Source organism: Heterodontus francisci, chromosome 28 (genome assembly GCF_036365525.1).
Source record: "Heterodontus francisci isolate sHetFra1 chromosome 28, sHetFra1.hap1, whole genome shotgun sequence".
In the NCBI taxonomy this organism is placed as follows: Eukaryota; Metazoa; Chordata; class Chondrichthyes; order Heterodontiformes; family Heterodontidae; genus Heterodontus; species Heterodontus francisci.
Genome location: NC_090398.1, coordinates 56071124 through 56091180, shown reverse-complemented (window position 1 = coordinate 56091180; position 20057 = coordinate 56071124).

The following is a 20057-nucleotide window of genomic DNA, read 5'->3' as shown; positions in this document are numbered from 1 at the left end:
TCCTGCCAGTTGTGTATGGGTTTTTCACAGTGCATCAGGATCCTTCCAGGTGTGTCTGGGGGTTTCACAGTGTATCAGGATCCTGCCACGTGTGTATGGGCATTCACAGTTCATCAGGATCCTGCCAGGTGTATCTGTGGGTTTCACAGTTTATCAGGATCCTGCCTGCTGTGTCTGGGGTTTTCACACTGTATCAGGATTCTGCCAGGTGTGTATGGGGGTTTTACAGTGTACCAGGCTCCTGCCAGGTGTGTTTGTGGGTTTCACAGTTTATCAGTATCCTGCCTGGAGTGTATGGGGTTTCACAGTGGATCAGGATCCTGCCACGTGTGTATGTGGTTTTCACAGTTTATCAGGATCCTGCCAGGTGTGTATGGGGGTTTCACAGTTCATCCGGATCCTGCCAGGTGTGTATGGGCGTTTCACAGTTTATCAGGATCCTGCCTGGTGTGTCTGGGGGTTTCACAGTTCATCAGGATCCTGCCAGGTGTGTATGTGGGTTTCACAGTTTATCAGGATCCTGCCAGGTGTGTTTGGGGGTTTCACAGTTCATCAGGATCCTGCCAGGTGTGTTTGGGGGTCTCACAGTTTATTAGGATCCTGCCAGGTGTGTCTGGGGGTTTCACAGTTCATCAGGATCCTGCCAGGTGTGTATGTGGGTTTCAAAGTGTATCAGGAAACTGCGAGATGTGAATGGGGTTTTCACAGTGCATCAGGATCCTGCCAGATGTGTGTGGGGTTTTCACAGTGCATCGGGATCCTTCCAGATGTGTGTGGGGGTTTCACAGTGTATCAGGATCCTGCATCGTGTGCATGGGGTTTTCACAGTGCATCACGATCCTGCCAGGTGTGTATGGGGTTTTCACAGTGTATTTGGATACGGCCATGTGTGTGGGGTTATCACAGTGTATCAGGATACTGCCAGGTGAGTATGGGGTTTTCACAGTGTATCAGGATCCTCCCAAGTGTGTATGGGGTTTTCACAGTGGATCAGGATCCTGCCAGGTGTGTATGCGGTTTTCACAGTGGATCAGGATCCTGCCAGGTGTGTGTGGGGTTTTCACAGTGTATCAGGATCCTGCCAGCTGTGCAAGGGGTTTTCACATTGCATCAGGATCCTGCCAGGTGTGTATGGGGTTTTCACAGTCTATCAGGATCCTGCCAGGTGTGCTTTGTGCTTTCTCTGTGCATCAGGATCCTGCCAGGTGTGTGTGGGGTTTTCACAGTGTATCAGGATCCTGCCAGGTGTGTATGGGGTTTTCACTGTGCATCGGGATCCTGCCAGGTGTGTATGGGGTTATTGCAGTGTATCAGGATCCTGCAAGGTGTGTATGTGGGTTTCACAGTTTATCAGGATCATGCCAGGTGTGTATGGGGGTTTCGCAGTGTATCAGGATTCTGCCAGGTGTGTATGTGGGTTTCACAGTTTATCAGGATCCTGCCAGGTGTGTATGGGGGTTTCACAGTTTTTCAGGATCCAGCCAGGTGTGGATGTTGGTTTCACAGTGCATCAGTTTCCTGCCAGGTGTGTATGGGGGTTTCACAGTTTGTCAGGATCCTGCCAGGTGTGTATGGGGTTTTCACAGTTTATCGGGATCCTGCCTTTTGTGTCTCGGGTTTCACAGTTTATCAGGATCCTGCCAGGTGTGTATGTGGGTTTCACAGTTTATCAGGATCCTGCCAGATGTGTATGGAGATTTCACAGTGGATCAGGATCCTGCCAGGAGTGTATGGGGTTTTCACAGTGGATCGGTATCCTGCCAGGTGTGCCAGGGATTTAACAGTGTATCAGGATCCTGCCAGGTGTGTATGGGGTGTTCACAGTTTATGAAGGTCCTGCCATGCGTGTATGGGGTTTCTCAGGGTATCAGGAACCTGCCAGGTGTGTATGGGGTTTCACAGTGTATCAGGATCCTGCCAGATGTGAATGGGGTTTCACTGTGTTTCAGGATCCTGCCAGATGTGAATGGGGTTTCACTGTGCATCAGGAACCTGCCAGGTGTGCACGGAGATTTCACAGTGCATCAGGCTCCTGCCAGGTGTGTATGGGGGTTTCAAAGTATATCAGGATTCTGCCAGGTGTGTATGGGGAATTGACAGTTTATCAGCATCCTGCCAGGTGCGTATGGGGTATATATACAGTGGATCAGGATCCTGCCAGGTGTGCATGGTGTTTTCATAATGTATCAGGATCCTGCCAGGTGTGTATGGGGTTTTCACAGTGTATAAGGATCCTGCCAAGTGTGAATGGGGTTTTCACAGTCCTTCAGCATCCTGCCAGGTGTATATGTGGGTTTCACAGTGTATCAGGATCCTGCCTGCTGTGTCTGGGGTTTTCACAGTGTATCAGGATTCTGCCAGGTGTGTATGGGGGTTTCACAGTGTACCAGGCTCCTGCCAGGTGTGTATGTGGGTTTCACAGTTTATCAGAATCCTGCCTGGAGTGTATGGGGTTTCACAGTGGATCAGGATCCTGCCAGGTGTGTATGTGGGTTTCACAGTTCATCAGGATTCTGCCAGGTGTGTATGTGGGTTTCACAGTGTATCAGGAAACTGCCAGATGTGAATGGGGTTTTCACAGTGCATCAGGATCCTGCCAGATGTGTGTGGGGTTTTCACAGGGCATCAGGATCCTTCCAGATGTGTGTGGGGGTTTCACAGTGTATCAGGATCCTGCATCGTGTGCATGGGGTTTTCACAGTGCATCACGATCCTGCCAGGTGTGTATGGGGTTTTCACAGTGTATTTGGATCCGGCCATGTGTGTGGGGTTATCACAGTGTATCAGGATACTGCCAGGTGTGTATGGGGTTTTCACAGTGTATCAGGATCCTCCCAAGTGTGTATGGGGTTTTCACAGTGGATCAGGATCCTGCCAGGTGTGGTTGCGGTTTTCACAGTGGATCAGGATCCTGCCAGGTGTGTGTGGGGTTTTCACAGTGTATCAGGATCCTGCCAGGTGTGCAAGGGGTTTTCACATTGCATCAGGATCCTGCCAGGTGTGTATGGGGTTTTCACAGTCTATCAGGATCCTGCCAGGTGTGCTTGGTGCTTTCTCTGTGCATCAGGATCCTGCCAGGTGTGTGTGGGGTTTTCACAGTGTATCAGGATCCTGCCAGGTGTGCATGGGGTTTTCACTGTGCATCAGGATCCTGCCAGGTGTGTATGGGGTTACTGCAGTGTATCAGGATCCTGCAAGGTGTGTATGTGGGTTTCACAGTTTATCAGGATCATGCCAGGTGTGTATGGGGGTTTCGCAGTGTATCAGGATTCTGCCAGGTGTGTATGTGGGTTTCACAGTTTATCAGGATCCTGCCAGGTGTGTATGGGGGTTTCACAGTTTTTCAGGATCCAGCCAGGTGTGGATGTTGGTTTCACAGTTCATCAGTTTCCTGCCAGGTGTGTATGGGGGTTTCACAGTTTGTCAGGATCCTGCCAGGTGTGTATGGGGTTTTCACAGTTTATCGGGATCCTGCCTTTTGTGTCTCGGGTTTCACAGTTTATCAGGATCCTGCCAGGTGTGTATGTGGGTTTCACAGTTTATCAGGATCCTGCCAGATGTGAATGGGGTTTTCACAGTGCATCAGGATCCTGCCAGTTGTGTATGGGTTTTTCACAGTGCATCAGGATCCTTCCAGGTGTGTCTGGGGGTTTCACAGTGTATCAGGATCCTGCCACGTGTGTATGGGCATTCACAGTTCATCAGGATCCTGCCAGGTGTATATGTGGGTTTCACAGTTTATCAGGATCCTGCCTGCTGTGTCTGGGGTTTTCACACTGTATCAGGATTCTGCCAGGTGTGTATGGGGGTTTTACAGTGTACCAGGCTCCTGCCAGGTGTGTTTGTGGGTTTCACAGTTTATCAGTATCCTGCCTGGAGTGTATGGGGTTTCACAGTGGATCAGGATCCTGCCACGTGTGTATGTGGTTTTCACAGTTTATCAGGATCCTGCCAGGTGTGTATGGGGGTTTCACAGTTCATCCGGATCCTGCCAGGTGTGTATGGGCGTTTCACAGTTTATCAGGATCCTGCCTGGTGTGTCTGGGGGTTTCACAGTTCATCAGGATCCTGCCAGGTGTGTATGTGGGTTTCACAGTTTATCAGGATCCTGCCAGGTGTGTTTGGGGGTTTCACAGTTCATCAGGATCCTGCCAGGTGTGTTTGGGGGTCTCACAGTTTATTAGGATCCTGCCAGGTGTGTCTGGGGGTTTCACAGTTCATCAGGATCCTGCCAGGTGTGTATGTGGGTTTCAAAGTGTATCAGGAAACTGCGAGATGTGAATGGGGTTTTCACAGTGCATCAGGATCCTGCCAGATGTGTGTGGGGTTTTCACAGTGCATCGGGATCCTTCCAGATGTGTGTGGGGGTTTCACAGTGTATCAGGATCCTGCATCGTGTGCATGGGGTTTTCACAGTGCATCACGATCCTGCCAGGTGTGTATGGGGTTTTCACAGTGTATTTGGATCCGGCCATGTGTGTGGGGTTATCACAGTGTATCAGGATACTGCCAGGTGAGTATGGGGTTTTCACAGTGTATCAGGATCCTCCCAAGTGTGTATGGGGTTTTCACAGTGGATCAGGATCCTGCCAGGTGTGTATGCGGTTTTCACAGTGGATCAGGATCCTGCCAGGTGTGTGTGGGGTTTTCACAGTGTATCAGGATCCTGCCAGCTGTGCAAGGGGTTTTCACATTGCATCAGGATCCTGCCAGGTGTGTATGGGGTTTTCACAGTCTATCAGGATCCTGCCAGGTGTGCCTTGTGCTTTCTCTGTGCATCAGGATCCTGCCAGGTGTGTGTGGGGTTTTCACAGTGTATCAGGATCCTGCCAGGTGTGTATGGGGTTTTCACTGTGCATCAGGATCCTGCCAGGTGTGTATGGGGTTATTGCAGTGTATCAGGATCCTGCAAGGTGTGTATGTGGGTTTCACAGTTTATCAGGATCATGCCAGGTGTGTATGGGGGTTTCGCAGTGTATCAGGATTCTGCCAGGTGTGTATGTGGGTTTCACAGTTTATCAGGATCCTGCCAGGTGTGTATGGGGGTTTCACAGTTTTTCAGGATCCAGCCAGGTGTGGATGTTGGTTTCACAGTGCATCAGTTTCCTGCCAGGTGTGTATGGGGGTTTCACAGTTTGTCAGGATCCTGCCAGGTGTGTATGGGGTTTTCACAGTTTATCGGGATCCTGCCTTTTGTGTCTCGGGTTTCACAGTTTATCAGGATCCTGCCAGGTGTGTATGTGGGTTTCACAGTTTATCAGGATCCTGCCAGATGTGAATGGAGTTTTCACAGTGCATCAGGATCCTGCCAGTTGTGTATGGGTTTTTCACAGTGCATCAGGATCCTTCCAGGTGTGTCTGGGGGTTTCACAGTGTATCAGGATCCTGCCACGTGTGTATGGGGATTCACAGTTCATCAGGATCCTGCCAGGTGTATATGTGGGTTTCACAGTTTATCAGGATCCTGCCTGCTGTGTCTGGGGTTTTCACACTGTATCAGGATTCTGCCAGGTGTGTATGGGGGTTTTACAGTGTACCAGGCTCCTGCCAGGTGTGTTTGTGGGTTTCACAGTTTATCAGTATCCTGCCTGGAGTGTATGGGGTTTCACAGTTGATCAGGATCCTGCCACGTGTGTATGTGGTTTTCACAGTTTCTCAGGATCCTGCCAGGTGTGTATGGGGGTTTCACAGTTCATCCGGATCCTGCCAGGTGTGTATGTGCGTTTCACAGTTTATCAGGATCCTGCCTGGTGTGTCTGGGGGTTTCACAGTTCATCAGGATCCTGCCAGGTGTGTATGTGGGTTTCACAGTTTATCAGGATCCTGACAGGTGTGTTTGGGGGTTTCACAGTTCATCAGGATCCTGCCAGGTGTGTTTGCGGGTCTCACAGTTTATTAGGATCCTGCCAGGTGTGTCTGGGGGTTTCACAGTTCATCAGGATCCTGCCAGGTGTTTATGTGGGTTTCAAAGTGTATCAGGAAACTGCGAGATGTGAATGGGGTTTTCACAGTGCATCAGGCTCCTGCCAGATGTGTGTGGGGTTTTCACAGTGCATCGGGATCCTTCCAGATGTGTGTGGGGGTTTCACAGTGTATCAGGATCCTGCATCGTGTGCATGGGGTTTTCACAGTGCATCACGATCCTGCCAGGTGTGTATGGGGTTTTCACAGTGTATTTGGATCCGGCCATGTGTGTGGGGTTATCACAGTGTATCAGGATACTGCCAGGTGAGTATGGGGTTTTCACAGTGTATCAGGATCCTCCCAAGTGTGTATGGGGTTTTCACAGTGGATCAGGATCCTGCCAGGTGTGTATGCGGTTTTCACAGTGGATCAGGATCCTGCCAGGTGTGTTTGGGGTTTTCACAGTGTATCAGGATCCTGCCAGGTGTGCAAGGGGTTTTCACATTGCATCAGGATCCTGCTAGGTGTGTATGGGGTTTTCACAGTCTATCAGGATCCTGCCAGGTGTGCTTGGTGCTTTCTCTGTGCATCAGGATCCTGCCAGGTGTGTGTGGGGTTTCCACAGTGTATCAGGATCCTGCCAGGTGTGTATGGGGTTTTCACTGAGCTTCAGGATCCTGCCAGGTGTGTATGGGGTTATTGCAGTGTATCAGGATCCTGCCAGGTGTGTATGTGGGTTTCACAGTTTATCAGGATCATGCCAGGTGTGTATGGGGGTTTCGCAGTGTATCAGGATTCTGCCAGGTGTGTATGTGGGTTTCACAGTTTATCAGGATCCTGCCAGGTGTGTATGGGGGTTTCACAGTTTTTCAGGATCCAGCCAGGTGTGGATGTTGGTTTCACAGTGCATCAGTTTCCTGCCAGGTGTGTATGGGGGTTTCACAGTTTGTCAGGATCCTGCCAGGTGTGTATGGGGTTTTCACAGTTTATCGGGATCCTGCCTTTTGTGTCTCGGGTTTCACAGTTTATCAGGATCCTGCCAGGTGTGTATGTGGGTTTCACAGTTTATCAGGATCCTGCCAGATGTGAATGGGGTTTTCACAGTGCATCAGGATCCTGCCAGTTGTGTATGGGTTTTTCACAGTGCATCAGGATCCTTCCAGATGTGTCTGGGGGTTTCACAGTGTATCAGGATACTGCCACGTGTGTATGGGGATTCACAGTTCATCAGGATCCTGCCAGGTGTATATGTGGGTTTCACAGTTTATCAGGATCCTGCCTGCTGTGTCTGGGGTTTTCACAGTGTATCAGGATTCTGCCAGGTGTGTATGGGGGTTTTACAGTGTACCAGGCTCCTGCCAGGTGTGTTTGTGGGTTTCACAGTTTATCAGTATCCTGCCTGGAGTGTATGGGGTTTCACAGTGGATCAGGATCCTGCCACGTGTGTATGTGGTTTTCACAGTTTATCAGGATCCTGCCAGGTGTGTATGGGGGTTTCACAGTTCATCCGGATCCTGCCAGGTGTGTATGGGCGTTTCACAGTTTATCAGGATACTGCCTGGTGTGTCCGGGCGTTTCACAGTTCATCAGGATCCTGCCAGGTGTGTATGTGGGTTTCACAGTTTATCAGGATCCTGCCAGGTGTGTTTGGGGGTTTCACAGTTCATCAGGATCCTGCAGGTGTGTTTGGGGGTCTCACAGTTTATCAGGATCCTGCCAGGTGTGTCGGGGGGTTTCACAGTTCATCAGGATCCTGCCAGGTGTGTATGTGGGTTTCAAAGTGTATCAGGAAACTGCCAGATGTGAATGGGGTTTTCACAGTGCATCAGGATCCTGCCGGATGTGTGTGGGGTTTTCACAGTGCATCAGGATCCTTCCAGATGTGTGTGGGGGTTAAACAGTGTATCAGGATCCTGCATCGTGTGTATGGGTTTTTCACAGTGTATCAGGATCCTGCCAGGTGTGTATATGGGTTTCACAGTTTATCAGGATCATGCCAGGGTTGTATGGGGGTTTCGCAGTGTATCAGGATCCTGCCAGGTGTGTATGTGGGCTTCACAGTTTATCAGGATCCTGCCAGGTGTGTATGGGGTTTTCACAGTCCATCAGGATCCTGCAGGTGTATATGTGGGTTTCACAGTGTATCAGGATCCTGCCTGCTGTGTCTGGGGTTTTCACAGTGTATCAGGATTCTGCCAGGTGTGTCCAGGGGTTTCACAGAGTACCAGGCTCCTGCCAGGTCTGTATGTGGGTTTCACAGTTTATCAGAATCCTGCCTGGAGTGTATGGGGTTTCACAATTGATCAGCATCCTGCCAGGTGTGTATGTGTGTTTCACTGTTCATCAGGATTCTGCCAGGTGTGTATGTGGGTTTCACAGTGTATCAGGAAACTGCCAGATGTGAATGGGGTTTTCAGAGTGCATCAGGATCCTGCCAGATGTGTATGGGGTTTTCACAGTGCATCAGGATCCTTCCAGATGTGTGTGGGGATTTCACAGTCTATGAGGATCCTGCATCGTGTGCATGGGGTTTTCACAGTGCATCAGGATCCTGCCAGGTGTGTATGGGTTTTTCACAGTGTATTTGCATCCTGCCATGTGTGTGTGGGGTTTTCACAGTGTATCAGGATACTGCCAGGTGTGTTTGGGGTTTTCACAGTGTATCAGGATCCTCCCAAGTGTGTATGGGGTTTTCACAGTGGATCAGGATCCTGCCAGGTGTGTATGCGGTTTTCACAGTGGATCAGGATATTGCCAGGTGTGTGTGGGGTTTTCACAGTCTATCAGGATACTGCCAGGTGTGCAAGGGGTTTTCACATTGCATCAGGATCCTGCCAGGTGTGTATGGGGTTTTTGCTGTGTATCAGGATCCTGCCAGGTGTGTATGTGGGTTTCACAGTTTATCAGGATCCTGCCAGGTGTGTCTGGGGTTTTCACAGTTTATGAGGATCCTGCCAGGTGTGTATGGGGGTTTCAAAGTTTTTCAGGATCCAGCCAGGTGTGGATGTTGGTTTCACAGTTCATCAGTTTCCTGCCAGGTGTGTATGGGGGTTTCACAGTTTGTCAGGATCCAGCCAGGTGTGTATGGGGTTTTCACAGTTTATCGGGATCCTGCCTTTTGTGTCTCGGGTTTCACAGTTTATCAGGATCCTGCCAGGTGTGTATGTGGGTTTCACAGTTTATCAGGATCCTGCCAGATGTGAATGGGGTTTTCACAGTGCATCAGGATCCTGCCAGTTGTGTATGGGTTTTTCACAGTGCATCAGGATCCTTCCAAATGTGTCTGGGGGTTTCACAGTGTATCAGGATCCTACCACGTGTGTATGGGGATTCACAGTTCATCAGGATCCTGCCAGGTGTATATGTGGGTTTCACAGTTTTTCAGGATCCCGCCTGCTGTGTCTGGGGTTTTCACAGTGTATCAGGATTCTGCCAGGTGTGTATGGGGGTCTCACAGTGTACCAGGCTCCTGCCAGGTGTGTATGTGGGTTTCACAGTTTATCAGTATCCTGCCTGGAGTGTATGGGGTTTCACAGTGGATCAGGATCCTGCCACGTGTTTATGTGGGTTTCACAGTTTATCAGGATCCTGACAGGTGTGTATGGGGGTTTCACAGTTCATCAGGATCCTGCCAGGTGTGTACGGGGGTTTCACAGTTTATCAGGATCCTGCCAGGTGTGTCTGGGGGTTTCACAGCTCATCAGGATCCCGCCAGGTGTGTATGTGGGTTTCACAGTTTATCAGGATCCTGCCAGGTGTGTATGGGGGTTTCACAGTTCATCAGGATCCTGCCAGGTGTGTTTCGGGGTCTCACAGTTTATCAGGATCCTGCCAGGTGTGACTGGGGGCTTCACAGTTCATCAGGATCCTGCCAGGTGTGTATGTGGGTTTCACAGTTTATCAGGATCCTGCCTGGTGTGTCTGGGGGTTTCACAGCTCATCAGGATCCCGCCAGGTGTGTATGTGGGTTTCACAGTTTATCAGGATCCTGCCAGGTGTGTATGGGGGTTTCACAGTTCATCAGGATCCTGCCAGGTGTGTTTCGGGGTCTCACAGTTTATCAGGATCCTGCCAGGTGTGACTGGGGGCTTCACAGTTCATCAGGATCCTGCCAGGTGTGTATGTCGGTTTCACAGTGTATCAGGAAACTGCCAGATGTGAATGGGGTTTTCACAGTGCATCAGGATCCTGCCAGATGTGTGTGGGGTTTTCACAGTGCATCAGGATCCTGCCAGATGTGTGTGGGGGTTTCACAGTGTATCAGGAACCTGCATCGTGTGTATAGGGTTTTCAAAGTGCATCAGGATCCTGCCAGGTGTGTATGGGGTTTTCACAGTGTATTTGGATCCTGCCAGGTGTGTGTGGGTTTTTCACAGTGTATCAGGATACTGCCAGGTGTGTATGGGGTTTTCACAGTGTTTCGGGATCCCCCCAAGTGTGTATGGGGTTTTCACAGTGGATCAGGATCCTGCCAGGTGTGTATGCGGTTTTCACAGTGGATCAGGATCCTGCCAGGTGTTTATGGGGTTTTCATAGTTTGTCAGGATCCTGCCAGGTGTGTATGGGGTTTTCACAGTTTATCGGGATCCTGCCTTTTGTGTCTCGGGTTTCACAGTTTATCAGGATCCTGCCAGGTGTGTATGTGGGTTTCACAGTTTATCAGGATCCTGCCAGGTGTGCAAGGGGTTTTGACTTTGCATCAGGATCCTGCCAGGTGTGTATGGGGTTTTCACAGTCTATCATGATCCTGCCAGGTGTGTTTGGTGCTTTCTCTGTGTATCAGGATCCTGCCAGGTGTGTATGGGGGTTTCACAGTTCATCAGGATCCTGCCAGGTGTGTTTCGGGGTCTCACAGTTTATCAGGATCCTGCCAGGTGTGACTGGGGGCTTCACAGTTCATCAGGATCCTGCCAGGTGTGTATGTGGGTTTCACAGTTTATCAGGATCCTGCCTGGTGTGTCTGGGGGTTTCACAGCTCATCAGGATCCCGCCAGGTGTGTATGTGGGTTTCACAGTTTATCAGGATCCTGCCAGGTGTGTATGGGGGTTTCACAGTTCATCAGGATCCTGCCAGGTGTGTTTCGGGGTCTCACAATTTATCAGGATCCTGCCAGGTGTGACTGGGGGCTTCACAGTTCATCAGGATCCTGCCAGGTGTGTATGTCGGTTTCACAGTGTATCAGGAAACTGCCAGATGTGAATGGGGTTTTCACAGTGCATCAGGATCCTGCCAGATGTGTGTGGGGTTTTCACAGTGCATCAGGATCCTTCCAGATGTGTGTGGGGGTTTCACAGTGTATCAGGAACCTGCATCGTGTGTATAGGGTTTTCAAAGTGCATCAGGATCCTGCCAGGTGTGTATGGGGTTTTCACAGTGTATTTGGATCCTGCCAGGTGTGTGTGGGTTTTTCACAGTGTATCAGGATCCTGCCAGGTGTGTATGTGGGTTTCACAGTTTATCAGGATCCTGCCAGATGTGAATGGAGTTTTCACAGTGCATCAGGATCCTGCCAGTTGTGTATGGGTTTTTCACAGTGCATCAGGATCCTTCCAGGTGTGTCTGGGGGTTTCACAGTGTATCAGGATCCTGCCACGTGTGTATGGGGATTCACAGTTCATCAGGATCCTGCCAGGTGTATATGTGGGTTTCACAGTTTATCAGGATCCTGCCTGCTGTGTCTGGGGTTTTCACACTGTATCAGGATTCTGCCAGGTGTGTATGGGGGTTTTACAGTGTACCAGGCTCCTGCCAGGTGTGTTTGTGGGTTTCACAGTTTATCAGTATCCTGCCTGGAGTGTATGGGGTTTCACAGTTGATCAGGATCCTGCCACGTGTGTATGTGGTTTTCACAGTTTCTCAGGATCCTGCCAGGTGTGTATGGGGGTTTCACAGTTCATCCGGATCCTGCCAGGTGTGTATGGGCGTTTCACAGTTTATCAGGATCCTGCCTGGTGTGTCTGGGGGTTTCACAGTTCATCAGGATCCTGCCAGGTGTGTATGTGGGTTTCACAGTTTATCAGGATCCTGCCAGGTGTGTTTGGGGGTTTCACAGTTCATCAGGATCCTGCCAGGTGTGTTTGCGGGTCTCACAGTTTATTAGGATCCTGCCAGGTGTGTCTGGGGGTTTCACAGTTCATCAGGATCCTGCCAGGTGTTTATGTGGGTTTCAAAGTGTATCAGGAAACTGCGAGATGTGAATGGGGTTTTCACAGTGCATCAGGCTCCTGCCAGATGTGTGTGGGGTTTTCACAGTGCATCGGGATCCTTCCAGATGTGTGTGGGGGTTTCACAGTGTATCAGGATCCTGCATCGTGTGCATGGGGTTTTCACAGTGCATCACGATCCTGCCAGGTGTGTATGGGGTTTTCACAGTGTATTTGGATCCGGCCATGTGTGTGGGGTTATCACAGTGTATCAGGATACTGCCAGGTGAGTATGGGGTTTTCACAGTGTATCAGGATCCTCCCAAGTGTGTATGGGGTTTTCACAGTGGATCAGGATCCTGCCAGGTGTGTATGCGGTTTTCACAGTGGATCAGGATCCTGCCAGGTGTGTGTGGGGTTTTCACAGTGTATCAGGATCCTGCCAGGTGTGCAAGGGGTTTTCACATTGCATCAGGATCCTGCTAGGTGTGTATGGGGTTTTCACAGTCTATCAGGATCCTGCCAGGTGTGCTTGGTGCTTTCTCTGTGCATCAGGATCCTGCCAGGTGTGTGTGGGGTTTCCACAGTGTATCAAGATCCTGCCAGGTGTGTATGGGGTTTTCACTGAGCTTCAGGATCCTGCCAGGTGTGTATGGGGTTATTGCAGTGTATCAGGATCCTGCCAGGTGTGTATGTGGGTTTCACAGTTTATCAGGATCATGCCAGGTGTGTATGGGGGTTTCGCAGTGTATCAGGATTCTGCCAGGTGTGTATGTGGGTTTCACAGTTTATCAGGATCCTGCCAGGTGTGTATGGGGGTTTCACAGTTTTTCAGGATCCAGCCAGGTGTGGATGTTGGTATCACAGTGCATCAGTTTCCTGCCAGGTGTGTATGGGGGTTTCACAGTTTGTCAGGATCCTGCCAGGTGTGTATGGGGTTTTCACAGTTTATCGGGATCCTGCCTTTTGTGTCTCGGGTTTCACAGTTTATCAGGATCCTGCCAGGTGTGTATGTGGGTTTCACAGTTTATCAGGATCCTGCCAGATGTGAATGGGGTTTTCACAGTGCATCAGGATCCTGCCAGTTGTGTATGGGTTTTTCACAGTGCATCAGGATCCTTCCAGATGTGTCTGGGGGTTTCACAGTGTATCAGGATACTGCCACGTGTGTATGGGGATTCACAGTTCATCAGGATCCTGCCACGTGTATATGTGGGTTTCACAGTTTATCAGGATCCTGCCTGCTGTGTCTGGGGTTTTCACAGTGTATCAGGATTCTGCCAGGTGTGTATGGGGGTTTTACAGTGTACCAGGCTCCTGCCAGGTGTGTTTGTGGGTTTCACAGTTTATCAGTATCCTGCCTGGAGTGTATGGGGTTTCACAGTGGATCAGGATCCTGCCACGTGTGTATGTGGTTTTCACAGTTTATCAGGATCCTGCCAGGTGTGTATGGGGGTTTCACAGTTCATCCGGATCCTGCCAGGTGTGTATGGGCGTTTCACAGTTTATCAGGATACTGCCTGGTGTGTCCGGGGGTTTCACAGTTCCTCAGGATCCTGCCAGGTGTGTATGTGGGTTTCACAGTTTATCAGGATCCTGCCAGGTGTGTTTGGGGGTTTCACAGTTCATCAGGATCCTGCAGGTGTGTTTGGGGGTCTCACAGTTTATCAGGATCCTGCCAGGTGTGTCGGGGGGTTTCACAGTTCATCAGGATCCTGCCAGGTGTGTATGTGGGTTTCAAAGTGTATCAGGAAACTGCCAGATGTGAATGGGGTTTTCACAGTGCATCAGGATCCTGCCGGATGTGTGTGGGGTTTTCACAGTGCATCAGGATCCTTCCAGATGTGTGTGGGGGTTAAACAGTGTATCAGGATCCTGCATCGTGTGTATGGGTTTTTCACAGTGTATCAGGATCCTGCCAGGTGTGTATATGGGTTTCACAGTTTATCAGGATCATGCCAGGGTTGTATGGGGGTTTCGCAGTGTATCAGGATCCTGCCAGGTGTGTATGTGGGCTTCACAGTTTATCAGGATCCTGCCAGGTGTGTATGGGGTTTTCACAGTCCATCAGGATCCTGCAGGTGTATATGTGGGTTTCACAGTGTATCAGGATCCTGCCTGCTGTGTCTGGGGTTTTCACAGTGTATCAGGATTCTGCCAGGTGTGTCCAGGGGTTTCACAGAGTACCAGGCTCCTGCCAGGTCTGTATGTGGGTTTCACAGTTTATCAGAATCCTGCCTGGAGTGTATGGGGTTTCACAATTGATCAGCATCCTGCCAGGTGTGTATGTGTGTTTCACTGTTCATCAGGATTCTGCCAGGTGTGTATGTGGGTTTCACAGTGTATCAGGAAACTGCCAGATGTGAATGGGGTTTTCAGAGTGCATCAGGATCCTGCCAGATGTGTATGGGGTTTTCACAGTGCATCAGGATCCTTCCAGATGTGTGTGGGGATTTCACAGTCTATGAGGATCCTGCATCGTGTGCATGGGGTTTTCACAGTGCATCAGGATCCTGCCAGGTGTGTATGGGTTTTTCACAGTGTATTTGCATCCTGCCATGTGTGTGTGGGGTTTTCACAGTGTATCAGGATACTGCCAGGTGTGTTTGGGGTTTTCACAGTGTATCAGGATCCTCCCAAGTGTGTATGGGGTTTTCACAGTGGATCAGGATCCTGCCAGGTGTGTATGCGGTTTTCACAGTGGATCAGGATATTGCCAGGTGTGTGTGGGGTTTTCACAGTCTATCAGGATACTGCCAGGTGTGCAAGGGGTTTTCACATTGCATCAGGATCCTGCCAGGTGTGTATGGGGTTTTTGCTGTGTATCAGGATCCTGCCAGGTGTGTATGTGGGTTTCACAGTTTATCAGGATCCTGCCAGGTGTGTCTGGGGTTTTCACAGTTTATGAGGATCCTGCCAGGTGTGTATGGGGGTTTCAAAGTTTTTCAGGATCCAGCCAGTTGTGGATGTTGGTTTCACAGTTCATCAGTTTCCTGCCAGGTGTGTATGGGGGTTTCACAGTTTGTCAGGATCCAGCCAGGTGTGTATGGGGTTTTCACAGTTTATCGGGATCCTGCCTTTTGTGTCTCGGGTTTCACAGTTTATCAGGATCCTGCCAGGTGTGTATGTGGGTTTCACAGTTTATCAGGATCCTGCCAGATGTGAATGGGGTTTTCACAGTGCATCAGGATCCTGCCAGTTGTGTATGGGTTTTTCACAGTGCATCAGGATCCTTCCAAATGTGTCTGGGGGTTTCACAGTGTATCAGGATCCTACCACGTGTGTATGGGGATTCACAGTTCATCAGGATCCTGCCAGGTGTATATGTGGGTTTCACAGTTTTTCAGGATCCATCCTGCTGTGTCTGGGGTTTTCACAGTGTATCAGGATTCTGCCAGGTGTGTATGGGGGTCTCACAGTGTACCAGGCTCCTGCCCGGTGTGTATGTGGGTTTCACAGTTTATCAGTATCCTGCCTGGAGTGTATGGGGTTTCACAGTGGATCAGGATCCTGCCACGTGTTTATGTGGGTTTCACAGTTTATCAGGATCCTGACAGGTGTGTATGGGGGTTTCACAGTTCATCAGGATCCTGCCAGGTGTGTACGGGGGTTTCACAGTTTATCAGGATCCTGCCAGGTGTGTCTGGGGGTTTCACAGCTCATCAGGATCCCGCCAGGTGTGTATGTGGGTTTCACAGTTTATCAGGATCCTGCCAGGTGTGTATGGGGGTTTCACAGTTCATCAGGATCCTGCCAGGTGTGTTTCGGGGTCTCACAGTTTATCAGGATCCTGCCAGGTGTGACTGGGGGCTTCACAGTTCATCAGGATCCTGCCAGGTGTGTATGTGGGTTTCACAGTTTATCAGGATCCTGCCTGGTGTGTCTGGGGGTTTCACAGCTCATCAGGATCCCGCCAGGTGTGTATGTGGGTTTCACAGTTTATCAGGATCCTGCCAGGTGTGTATGGGGGTTTCACAGTTCATCAGGATCCTGCCAGGTGTGTTTCGGGGTCTCACAGTTTATCAGGATCCTGCCAGGTGTGACTGGGGGCTTCACAGTTCATCAGGATCCTGCCAGGTGTGTATGTCGGTTTCACAGTGTATCAGGAAACTGCCAGATGTGAATGGGGTTTTCACAGTGCATCAGGATCCTGCCAGATGTGTGTGGGGTTTTCACAGTGCATCAGGATCCTGCCAGATGTGTGTGGGGGTTTCACAGTGTATCAGGAACCTGCATCGTGTGTATAGGGTTTTCAAAGTGCATCAGGATCCTGCCAGGTGTGTATGGGGTTTTCACAGTGTATTTGGATCCTGCCAGGTGTGTGTGGGTTTTTCACAGTGTATCAGGATACTGCCAGGTGTGTATGGGGTTTTCACAGTGTTTCGGGATCCCCCCAAGTGTGTATGGGGTTTTCACAGTGGATCAGGATCCTGCCAGGTGTGTATGCGGTTTTCACAGTGGATCAGGATCCTGCCAGGTGTTTATGGGGTTTTCATAGTTTGTCAGGATCCTGCCAGGTGTGTATGGGGTTTTCACAGTTTATCGGGATCCTGCCTTTTGTGTCTCGGGTTTCACAGTTTATCAGGATCCTGCCAGGTGTGTATGTGGGTTTCACAGTTTATCAGGATCCTGCCAGGTGTGCAAGGGGTTTTGACTTTGCATCAGGATCCTGCCAGGTGTGTATGGGGTTTTCACAGTCTATCATGATCCTGCCAGGTGTGTTTGGTGCTTTCTCTGTGTATCAGGATCCTGCCAGGTGTGTATGGGGGTTTCACAGTTCATCAGGATCCTGCCAGGTGTGTTTCGGGGTCTCACAGTTTATCAGGATCCTGCCAGGTGTGACTGGGGGCTTCACAGTTCATCAGGATCCTGCCAGGTGTGTATGTGGGTTTCACAGTTTATCAGGATCCTGCCTGGTGTGTCTGGGGGTTTCACAGCTCATCAGGATCCCGCCAGGTGTGTATGTGGGTTTCACAGTTTATCAGGATCCTGCCAGGTGTGTATGGGGGTTTCACAGTTCATCAGGATCCTGCCAGGTGTGTTTCGGGGTCTCACAATTTATCAGGATCCTGCCAGGTGTGACTGGGGGCTTCACAGTTCATCAGGATCCTGCCAGGTGTGTATGTCGGTTTCACAGTGTATCAGGAAACTGCCAGATGTGAATGGGGTTTTCACAGTGCATCAGGATCCTGCCAGATGTGTGTGGGGTTTTCACAGTGCATCAGGATCCTTCCAGATGTGTGTGGGGGTTTCACAGTGTATCAGGAACCTGCATCGTGTGTATAGGGTTTTCAAAGTGCATCAGGATCCTGCCAGGTGTGTATGGGGTTTTCACAGTGTATTTGGATCCTGCCAGGTGTGTGTGGGTTTTTCACAGTGTATCAGGATACTGCCAGGTGTGTATGGGGTTTTCACAGTGTTTCGGGATCCCCCCAAGTGTGTATGGGGTTTTCACAGTGGATCAGGATCCTGCCAGGTGTGTATGCGGTTTTCACAGTGGATCAGGATCCTGCCAGGTGTTTATGGGGTTTTCATAGTTTGTCAGGATCCTGCCAGGTGTGTATGGGGTTTTCACAGTTTATCGGGATCCTGCCTTTTGTGTCTCGGGTTTCACAGTTTATCAGGATCCTGCCAGGTGTGTATGTGGGTTTCACAGTTTATCAGGATCCTGCCAGGTGTGCAAGGGGTTTTGACTTTGCATCAGGATCCTGCCAGGTGTGTATGGGGTTTTCACAGTCTATCATGATCCTGCCAGGTGTGTTTGGTGCTTTCTCTGTGTATCAGGATCCTGCCAGGTGTGTATGGGGTTTTCACTGGGCATCAGAATCCTGCCAGGTGTGTATGGGGTTTTTGCAGTGTATCAGGATCCTGCCAGGTGTGTATGTGGGTTTCACAGTTTATCAGGATCATGCCAGGTGTGTATGGGGGTTTCGCAGTGTATCAGGATCATGCCAGGTGTGTATGTTGTTTTCACAGTTTATCAGGATCCTGACAGGTGTGTCTGGGGTTTTCACAGTTTATGAGGATCCTGCCAGGTGTGTATGGGGGTTTCAAAGTTTTTCAGGATCCAGCCAGGTGTGGATGTTGACTTCACAGTTCATCAGTTTCCTGCCAGGTGTGTATGGGGGTTTCACAATTTGTCAGGATCCTGCCAGGTGTGTATGTGAGTTTTCACAGTTTATCGGGATCCTGCCTTTTGTGTCTCGGGTTTCACAGTTTATCAGGATCCTGCCAGGTGTGTATGTGGGTTTCACAGTTTATCAGGATCCTACCAGATGTGAATGGGGTTTTCACAGTGCATCAGGATCCTGCCAGTTGTGTATGGGTTTTTCACAGTGCATCAGGATCCTTCCAGATGTGTCTGGGAGTTTCACAGTGTATCAGGATCCTGCCACGTGTGTATGGGGATTCACAGTTCATCAGCATCCTGCCAGGTGTATATGTGGGTTTCACAGTTTAACAGGATCCTGCCTGCTGTGTCTGGGGTTTTCACAGTGTATCAGGATTCTGCCAGGTGTGTATGGGGGTTTCACAGTGTACCAGACTCCTGCCAGGTGCGTATGTAGGTTTCACAGTTTATCAGTATCCTGCCTGGAGTGTATGGGGTTTCACAGTGGATCAGGATCCTGCCACGTGTGTATGTGGGTTTCACAGTTTATCAGGATCCTGCCAGGTGTGTATGGGGGTTTCACAGTTCATCCGGATCCTGCCAGGTGTGTATGGGCGTTTCACAGTTTATCAGGATCCTGCCTGGTGTGTCTGGGGGTTTCACAGTTCATCAGGATCCTGCCAGGTGTGTATGTGGGTTTCACAGTTTATCAGGATCCTGCCAGGTGTGTATGGGGGTTTCACAGTTCATCAGGATCCTGCCAGGTGTGTTTGGGGGTCTCACAGTTTATCAGGATCCTGCCAGGTGTGTCTGGGGGCTTCACAGTTCATCAGGATCCTGCCAGGTGTGTATGTGGGTTTCACAGAGTATCAGGAATCTGCCAGATGTGAATGGGGTTTTCACAGTGCATCAGGATCCTGCCAGATGTGTGTGGGGTTTTCACAGTGCATCAGGATCCTTCCAGATGTGTGTGGGGGTTTCACAGTGTATCAGGATCCTGCATCGTGTGTATGGGGTTTTCACAGTGCATCAGGATCCTGCCAGGTGTGTATGGGGTTTTCACAGTGTATTTGGATCCTGCCAGGTGTGTGTGGAGTTTTCACAGTGTATCAGGATACTGCCAGGTGTATTTGGGGTTTTCACAGTGTATCAGGATCCTCCCAAGTGTGTATGGGGTTTTCACAGTGGATCAGGATCCTGCCAGGTGTGTATGGGGTTTTCACAGTGGATTAGGATCCTGCCAGGTTTGTGTGGGGTTTTCACAGTGTATCAGGATCCTGCCAGGTGTGCAAGGGGTTTTCACATTGCATCAGGATCCTGCCAGGTGTGTATGGGGTTTTCGCAGTGTATCAGGATCCTGCCAGGTGTGTTTGGTGCTTTCTCTGTGCATCAGGATCCTGCCAGGTGTGTGTGGGATTTTCACAGTGTATCAGGATCCTGCCAGGTGTGTATGGGGTTTTCACTGTGCATCAGGATCGTGCCAGGTGTGTATGGGGTTTTCGCAGTGTATCAGGATCCTGCCAGGTGTGTATGTGGGTTTCACAGTTTATCAGGATCCTGCCAGGTGTGTCTGGCGTTTTCACAGTTTATCAGGATCCTGCCAGGTGTGTATGGGTGTTTCACAGTTTTTCAGGATCCAGCCAGGTGTGGATGTTGGTTTCAAAGTTCATCAGTTTCCTGCCAGGTGTGTATGGGGGTTTCACAGTTTATCGGGATCCTGCCTTTTGTGTCTGGGGTTTCACAGTTTATCAGGATCCAGCCAGGTGTGTATGTGGGTTTCACAGTTTATCAGGATCCTGCCAGGTGTGTCTGGCGTTTTCACAGTTTATGAGGATCCTGCCAGGTGTGTATGGGGTTTCACAGTTTTTCAGGATCCAGCCAGGTGTGGATGTTGGTTTCA